This window comes from Ailuropoda melanoleuca, chromosome 2, assembly GCF_002007445.2.
Source record: "Ailuropoda melanoleuca isolate Jingjing chromosome 2, ASM200744v2, whole genome shotgun sequence".
Classification (NCBI taxonomy): Eukaryota; Metazoa; Chordata; class Mammalia; order Carnivora; family Ursidae; genus Ailuropoda; species Ailuropoda melanoleuca.
The window spans coordinates 169,283,466-169,291,183 of NC_048219.1; the positions used below are offsets into that span (position 1 = coordinate 169,283,466).

General features: G+C 38.8%; 1 protein-coding gene across 1 annotated transcript in view; it reads left to right on the forward strand.

Annotated features, from left to right (window-relative positions):
- The window catches only part of PARD3B (par-3 family cell polarity regulator beta), a 1,011,045-nt gene that overhangs the window by 644,613 nt on the left and 358,714 nt on the right, over positions 1–7,718 (forward strand). The gene's annotated exons all lie outside the window — the stretch shown is intronic.

Genomic DNA, 7,718 nt, shown 5'->3' on the forward strand with positions numbered 1-7,718 from the left:
AAAAAAAAAAGAATTAAAAATCAGGTAATTCTGCTCATGGTAGAAAGAATTGGGGATATTTAACTCTGAAAAGAAAAAGGAGTGTAGAGTATATTGGCTGATCTACTATCATTGAGGACTATCACCTAGAAGACAGGATAAGAATATTTATGGGCAGGGGCGCCTGGGTGGCACAGCGGTTAAGCATCTGCCTTCGGCCCAGGGCATGATCCCGGCGTTATGGGATTGAGCCCCACATCAGGCTCCTCTGCTATCAGCCTGCTTCTTCCTCTCCCACTCCCTCTGCTTGTATTCCCCCTCTCGCTGGCTGGTCTCTATCTCTGTCAAATAAATAAATAAAATCTTTTTTAAAAAAAGAATATTTATGGGCAGAATGATATGTGTGTTAACAGATTTCAGGTCAATACAGAAAGTTACTCTTCACCAGTCGAAATGGTATTAAACAGGAGCACATTCCACTGCAATGCTCAGATAACTATACCAATGGTAGTATAATAAACAGGAGTTTATTGGTCATATATCATGTGAAATCCAAATAGGGCCAATTCAGTGGCTCAGGGGAACCATGAAAGACCTATGCTCCTTTCTTTTTCCTTTCTGCCATTCTTGGTTTTCTGGCTCTTGTCCTCATGTTTGTTATGTCAGTATCCAGTGCTGTGTCTTCAACAATCATGTCCAAGTTCCAGGCAAAAAGAAAAAAAGGTGGAGAAGAGCAGAGGGTAATAATGTATGCCAATATTCTTCCCTTTCTATCAGGAAATCCATTGTATAAGGAGTGCTGCCCAGTAAACTTCCATTTTGATCTCATTGACCAGGAGAATGAGGGCCAGCCAATAGTGTGTGCCATAGCTTCCCTAGGAGGTGCTGAGCTTCCGGTCACTGTTAGTACACAGAAGTGCAAAGAGAGCCTTGTACACATTGGGCAGAATTTCTGAGTTCTTTTAGATCCTCATCTTTAGAGGCTATTATTCCAATTCCATTTTGATAGAAATGTACAATCCATAGAAAAGCAGTGAGAAAGCAAAGACCTTATTCCCTATCCCTGGTCAAACTCAAGCTTGACTAATTATATTTCAGTTGGAGCAGAGCAAAGAGTCAGAGTTGTTAAGGACACTGATGATGCCATTTCAAATCAGAGAATTAGTGAAGGCTTAACATTTAGGAAGGAGATAACGCAGATGGAACAACAATAAAATATTTTTTCTTCTTAATGACATAAAGCAATAGTTTTAAGTTTATATTTTCACATCCTGAGTTACTTAGACAATTTTTCTGTTGGAAGCAGGCAAGGATTTTTCCTTCCTGTTAGTTGCTAAAAGCACAGGGCCTAGAGCCTATGAGATTTACCAGAACCTACCAAGTATCCAAGAGATGAAAAAAATTATTGGCTCTGAGGTATGAAGATAAAGCCAGAAATTTGAAATTAATAAATGTTTGAATATCCCTAAAGTGTAACCCCATGCTGATTTTACTAATCGTTACATTTATAATTCATTAAAAAACAGCATTACGTTTGAAAACAGTTATTTTGGGATTTTTTTCCAATTCACAAGAATTTATATATATTCACAAAGATTGCTAAAAAAAAATCAGTCAATATCTATTAAAGAGTAATTTATACCCAAATAATTTTAAATTCATTTTTCCAAATTTTTTTAAAGTTTTATGGCAAGAAAATTTATTTATTATAAGAATCAGGGAGCAAGGGGAGGAGGGAAAGGTAGTAGGATGGGATGATGCACTTTCCCTTCCTTCATCCGCAGTCTCTGAGGCCTCCAAAGAAACCCCTGGTCAAAGGAAAAGATTTAAAAATTGCTGCCTGTGAAGTCACTTTGGACTCTCCGTCTATCAACTTTCCATTTTTCCTATTTGTGTTTTCTATTAGCTCAACCTTGTTCAAGATTCTTAGTATACCTCAACACCTTCCCAAAAGATAGTGTATATATTTAATATGTATGTGTAATCATCTGTTCTGCTAAAAGGAGTCTGATTTAAATGACCTTATCTAATAGATCAGCATAAACTATCAGATAGTTCACTAGAGTGTGTGCCGACCTTTGTGCATCCCATTTAAGGGAATGGTTGTGTTCTCTGAGATGGAGAGACAGCACATAAACCCCCGAAGTTAATATCCTCTAATAAACAATGAATCTGGATGACAACTTTTCAAAATCTATTACATACTAGTAGCCTTGGTTTTGCACAGTTTGCATATTAAACAGATGATAGTCAATTCTGGGCAGAAATATAGACAGTATTATATACTTCAATTCATGCCAGAAGAGAAATCTTTTGATAGCACTTACTGTAGCCAAGAACAGAAGCAGCTATACAATCCCCAGCCAGAAACCAGGTGCCAGAATTAATACATGCAAGAATGAAATGGGTTGCTGTCTTAGTGTGAAGTCCATAAGCTCTAGGAGAAATGCACATATAAATCCTGCGTAACTCGGGTTACTGGAGCTTGAGGGTTACAGTTCAGTTCCCGGCTGGCCAGTTAACTTTACGAGAAGAAACAATGTTGAGTGATGGGAGAGTATGTTTCTGCCCAGCTGACCCTCTCCTACGCATGTGCAGAAGTGCCAGGGAGAGAGCAGGGATGGTGTTCAGTAATATAAGCCCTGCACATGACTTGGATATATCAGGCTTACTTGTCAGAGGTGTAGGTGACACACAGCTCCGCAGTTTGCTAATGCATGGGATGACAGAATCAGGATTCAGGAAGATCTCAACAGGGAGAACTGATGAGCTGCAATTCAGAAGATTAAATTTAATAGGGATAAATGTAAATTCCTGTACTTGGGTTAAAAAAATGAAATCACATCTGCCTCTTGCGTTACGCCCATCCAGCTCATTTTCCACACTATAGTCTGGGTGATCTCTTTAAAACACAAATCCGATCATGTCACTTCCTTGCTAAAAAGCCCTTAACAGCATCCTACTGCCTTGAGGTTAAAGATAAAACTCATTAATGTGGTTTTGGGTTCCTCCATGACTGACCCCTTTCTTTCTACTTCACCTGGTCTCCCACCCATCTCCCTCTCACACTGAGTGCTCCAACTCTATGGAAGACCTTCAGGATCTGTATATAGGACCTGTTTGGGAGCTTTCATGTTTCCTCTGACCAAACGTCATCTTCACACTACCCTATACATCTTCAGGTCTCTACTTAAAGCCCTCGGGAAAACCCAATCCATAAACAAGGGTTAGTCTCTTCATTACCTACTTTTGAGGTTCCCTAATCATCCTTCTTTAATTCAACGTATATATAGTGAGTGCCTGCAGTGTCCTAGGCACTGTTCTAGACCCTGGGGACAAAACGGTGAACAGGCAGGGATAAGTGCTTTGTAGAAAACTGAAGTAGAATGAGGAGATAGCAATGGAGAGCTAGAGTTGGAAGCCCTACCATAGGTAAGGTGGGCAGGAGGACCTCTCTGAGGATGTGATGAATGTGGTGATGTGAACATAGGGAGGACTGTGAGCTATGTGGCTATCCAGGAAAATGGCACTGCCGTCAGGGAAAGAGCATGTCCCAGAGCTTTGAAGAGGGATGTGCCTACCATATTTGGGAAACTCCAGAGAGGCCAGAATGGGCGGAGTATGCTAAGCAAGTGGAGAACTGTGCTGAATGAGGTTGGAAGGCCCCCAGGGACCAGCCCAGGCAGGACTTAAAGGCTATCATGAGTTTTTAGATGTTCTTCTAAATGTGATCAGAAGCTACTGGGAGGCTTTGAGCATGGAACGTTGTGATAAGATTTGTGTTTTGTTTATTATTTTAAAAGGATCCCAGTAGCTTCTGTGTGGAAAATGGATTATAGGGAGTAATTGCAGAATCTCAAAGATCAGTCAGGGGGTTATTAGATCTGTCAAGGTGAGAGCTGAAGGTAGCTTTGAGTGGGAAGATTTGCTAATACCTCTCATTGTATTTGTGACTAGTTAGTTGTGTGATAGAAACCCTCCTGGTTCCAGGCTGACTGTCTTGTTCACTTCTACAGTCCCAGTGCCTCGCTTGATGCCGGGCACACCATTGTTTCTCCATAGATCTTTGTTGGACAAAGATCTGGCTTAACAGCAGTTAATACAAAAAACACTGCAGGGTGATCATTGACAGTAGCCCATTTTGCCTGCCGAAAAAGTTGCTCCGGTGTTAAGTTGCATTAAAAATTGAAGGGTTAGGGGGGAGTGAGGCAAAAAAGGAGATGCGAGTCCCAGGGCACTCCATGCTGCTTCTGCTATTTCAAGACAATCGACTTGATCCTACACCATTTTCCCCCTATCTTCGTTCTTGTTACGGCATCCCTCAGTCACAAGACCACACGCTGGATTCTGTGGTTCTCTCTGTTATTTCATTCCTATGCTCAAGCAATAAATTCTCTATGATGTCACTTGGATTTGTCTCTTTTTTTTTCCTCTTCCCGCTGCTCTGACATCATCTGAACAATAGTCTACACCTCTCCTTGGTGAAGATTTCCAGGTACATGTGGCTCAAAACAACTTAGGACAACTCTGTCTTCTGAGAGCATCAACAACCATTTTTAAGAGACATCATGTGCTCTTTCATGTAGTCTGTTATGAAATCCTACTTTAGCAGGTAGTGGTGACAAGTGAAATATATTCTGCTTGATTGTAAAACCATTAGCAAAATCTTACCTCTTAGACTCACATACTAGAAGGAATTTGTGCTTTGAAATCAGGAAATCTTCAGATTCCAGCTGCCCCACCTGCTAACTTTAAGACGTAATCCTACCGAGCCTCAGTTCCCTCCTCTGTAAAGTGAAGATAATAATGCCCAACTCACAGAGCATTTTTAAGGATTAATAAGATAACATGTGTTAAAATGCTTAGCATGATTTCCAACACATGTGATACGTTTTGGTTCCTTCCACCTTATCCCCATTAAGAATAGAATCACTTTGTGGAAATGTACATTTATAAGTAGCGAAATTATAGGTGTGTTGTTTTCCTGATTAATAGTGTAAAATAATTGTTTATTATGTGACTGACAGGGTAGCCTGTGCCCCTTTTTTCCTGTGGCTTAATCAGTATCAATTTCCTGATGAAAATAGAAATATTTATCAAGGTTCTAAGGAACATGAGCGTTTTTATAGTATTAGTAGTAGAAATAATCCATCCCTGATAGATAGGTTTCCTAAAAGGAAACTCACACATGTAGTCTTTTCCCTGTCTTAGATTTTAAAAAAGAGAGACTCCATACAACTAATCTTTGGGGACCTTTGTAATCTGTAATAGTTTATCATGTAAAGATGGATAAAATATTATCTTTCCCTTCATTGAAGCTGCCCACAAATCAACATTATACAGAGTAGAAAATGGCACATTTGCTTGGAGGAAAAGCTAAAGTATCTTCAGGGGGAGACAGAAATGAGAGAATATTCTACAAAGAAGAGGTTATAGTGGGGAGCTGGGCACAGGGGAAGTAAGTGTATTTATACATGTAAGGCATTTCCAACTGAGGTAAAGGCAGATGGGAATTACTCTATGTGACTTTGATAAAAGGTAAATTGAGGAAAATAGAGTTCAAACCTTCAGTGGAGTGCTGAGGAGATTAAATTACTTTCTATGCAGTTTAAATTTAGTGAAATAATGAAAATGATACTTAGTACAGGTCAATCTGGATGTGGTAAATAAATAGGGTAGATTTGGGGAGATGGAGGTAGGTCAAGAGCAAATTGGAGGCAGTTGCCAAAGTTCAGCCATGGAATGGTAAAAGCCTAGGGTCCAGTTGTGAGGACTCTTGGAAGGAAGCTTGTGACAGTTGCTTATAACGATAGCATGTGTGCTGGACAGGGGAATAGTCCTGAGTTTAGACATGGTTTTCTTTCAGTCTACAGCTGCATTCTCTTTTTGGTTATATATGCCAAAATTTTTTTTAAAAATCCTATTTTCAGCATTGATTACATGGTATCCCTTTGTGGGAGAAAAGTGGGTAATGAGACTTCCAAAGAATATTGCTCTTAATCACTGATCACATTCTCAGCTCAGTGTCTCCCCATTGTATTCTGGATGATAGTTAATCAAGTTGTCTTAGGGCTATTGGTTCTGTGATTTAGGAAACTGTGGTTTTAAAAAAGGACAAAGATGTTTCAATTAAAAATATATATATTAGAAATATTTTGCTACACATTCCAGAGAAATTAAGCAATACAATACCATGGAGCGGAGAGTCCAGAGAAAGCAAGATGGTTAGAGTGTGTAGAGTTCCAGAGAAGAGAGATCTGCACAGAGAGTAAACTCCAGGTATATTTAGAGATTCTGTCTTGAGTATTACACAGAGTGAGAAAACTACCAAGGTTGGGAAAATAACTCCCCAAAATATCCAGGAAATAGTACCCAGTGTTTATACAGGACCAAAAAATGTATTGGATAGGGTGTTCCTAAGGGCATTACCTCTGTAGTGGGGCATTATCAGCCTAGAGTAAAGGCTATTCTGGTCCTACCTAGAAAATCTTAAAAGCAAACCCCAAAAGGATGAACTCTTTCCAAGTAATTCAACTATATCCCAAAGATATGAAAATATTTAAAGGAATATAAAAATGCCAAGAACCCAACAAGGTAAAATTTATGGTATCTAGTATCCAATAAAAGATTATCATGCATGCAAAGAACTATTGAAATATGACACATAATGAGAAAAATCAGTCATTAAAACCAGAACTAATGCAGATGTTAGAATTTGCAGACAAGCACATTTAAAAATTATGATGACTGTATTCCACGCATTCAAAAACCTGGAGGAAAATTGAACATGTTAAATAGAGGTATAGAAGATATTAAAAACAGGGCGCCTGGGTGGCACAGCAGTTAAGCGTCTGCCTTCGGCTCAGGGTGTGATCCCGGCGTTATGGGATCGAGCCCCACATCAGGCTCCTCTGCTGTGAGCCTGCTTCTTCCTCTCCCACTCCCCCTGCTGTGTTCCCTCTCTCACTGGCTGTCTCTATCTCTGTCAAATAAATAAATAAAATCTTTAAAAAAAAAAAGAAGATATTAAAAAATCATCTGGAAACAAAAAGTTTAACATCTGAGATGAAAAATACACTGGGTGGAATTAATAGCAGATTAGACATTGCAGAAAACAAGATAAGTAAATATGAAGGCATAGCAATAGTATAACAGAGAAAAGACACACAGAAATGAACAGTGAACTGTGAACTGAGGAACAACTTTAAGGTAGACTGAGGTACTTGTAATTGGAGTCCCCAAATGAGACAAAAGGGAGACCAGAGAAAAATACATGAAGAAGTAATTGCCAAAATTTTCCCAAGTTTAATGAAAACTAGAAACCCAAATCCAAGTCTCAAAAATGTTGAAAGGAATCAGTTCATACAACATATATTCTCTCACTATGGTGAAATTAAAACTTCAAAAAGAGAAAGAACCCTGGAAAATCTACAAATATTTGGATCGAGAAAAAAGCTAAGAGAAAACGTAGAAAGTATTTGAATTGAATGAAAGTGAAAACACTGAGTGTCAGAATTTGCGCAACAATAAAAAAAATTGTGGGATGCCACTAAGAGGATAATTTATTACCGAACTATATTAGAAAAAGGAGAAAGATCTCAAATCAATGACTTCAGTTTTCACTCTAAGAAAATAGAAAAAGTAGGGTAAATTCAACCCAAATTAAGCTTAAAGAAAGAAATCATGAAAGAGTAGAAATCAATGAACTGGAAAAAATTTTTGGAGAAAATCAGTGAAAC